Consider the following 1521-nt stretch of genomic DNA (forward strand, 5'->3'; position numbering starts at 1 on the left):
CTTAATCGAGAAAGAAGTTTCTGCTGAACGTTTGAACTAATAATTGTGTGAATTCGAGGGACTCACTTGAACATTAGAAGTAAATTATCTAGAGTTAGATCCCGAACAATTATCTTGCACCTATCCAGCCAGAACCCTTTCTTCTCCCACTGATAACCTAATTTACTTATTCCTTGTCTCGATAAACACTAGTCAATAACTTTAGATTCTTAGTTAATTTTAATTATTAATCATATAAATCTCAATTGTTGATCCTCCTGGATTGCAATCAAGCTAGAAACTACAAGAATATTGTTTAAATTCAATCCATGTAGATACGATATTATATTATACTATCATTGATTAGTGATCATAATTTAAGTATGAGTTTTACGCTCGTCAAATTTTGGCGGCAATCAATTGTATTTGAAATAGTTTGTATTGCTAATAAGGATTTTTTTTTCTTTTTATTTTTTCTATTTTTCCCTATTTACATTTGGTGTTCTTTGACTGTGTGCGGGTTACAGGTTAAGATTTGTACATGACTCGAGCTTTTGCAAAAAAATTGCTACCATACGAGCAAGAGTTAGAAAAAAACTGCGACATCTCGGGAAGGAAAGAGATATCAAAGGTTGGGAAACTCTCAACCCAAGAAACTATGTCCAGAAACGGTGATGATGAGGTAAATTTGGCTGCAAGAGAGGTATCCCAACAATGCGAACAAGCTACACGGGCAGCTAAGAAAGCAGCTATTAGAACTGCAGAGAATATCTATGAAGAAGAGAGGAGTCATAGAATTAACCAACATCAACTCTTGGTTGCAGACCAATTTGGAAATATAGCTCCCATTCATGGGAGATCACTTGGCGATTATGCTAGACCGGTCTACAATCAAGGATTATCAAGTGTTAGACCACCTCCTATTGCAGCAAACAATTTCGAGTTGAAGCAAAGGTTGCTTCAAACCATTCAGAACTGTTGTTTCTTCAGAGGGAAGATGAACGAAGATCCAAACACACATCTAATACACTTCAAGGAGATTATGAATACCTTTCAATATAATAGGGTGTCACATGATGCAGTGTACTTAATGGCATTCCCATGTTCACTTAAAGATGATGCGAAGCAGTGGCTTCGAAGCTTGGCCAATGGATCGATTATAACATGGGAGGAGATGACCAGAAAATTCCATGATAAATATTTCTCCCCAGCTAAGACGGGCAAGTTTAGAAGAGAAATCCAAAACTTCTGCCAGAAAGAGACTGAAACTGTTTTTGAAGCATGGGAGAGGTTTAAGGATATAGTTAGAAAGTGTCAACATAGTGGAATTGAACTCTAGATAAACCTCCAGGACTTTTGGGAAGGATTGGCACCGGCCTCGCGTAGAAGAGTTATATGAAGAAAACTCTAGAAGAGATAGTTACAATTGTTGATGAGTTATATGAAGATGTTAATCAGTGGCCCTCTGAGAGTGCTGAAAGAAAGATATCAATTGGTGTTCACCAAGTTGATGCTACTATATATGTGCAGGTACAACTTGAT

At 36.9% G+C, this 1521-nt stretch overlaps 1 non-coding gene across 1 annotated transcript; it reads right to left on the minus strand.

The window, feature by feature from the left end:
• Positions 1-1201: 1201 nt before the first annotated feature.
• On the minus strand, positions 1202-1308 carry LOC138882416 (small nucleolar RNA R71). Its single transcript, XR_011404021.1, has one exon. It is a non-coding gene; the product is annotated as a small nucleolar RNA R71 (small nucleolar RNA).
• Between the last annotated feature and the right edge of the window lie 213 nt (positions 1309-1521).

The sequence above is a fragment of the Nicotiana sylvestris genome, chromosome 11 (genome assembly GCF_000393655.2).
Source record: "Nicotiana sylvestris chromosome 11, ASM39365v2, whole genome shotgun sequence".
Classification (NCBI taxonomy): domain Eukaryota; kingdom Viridiplantae; phylum Streptophyta; class Magnoliopsida; order Solanales; family Solanaceae; genus Nicotiana; species Nicotiana sylvestris.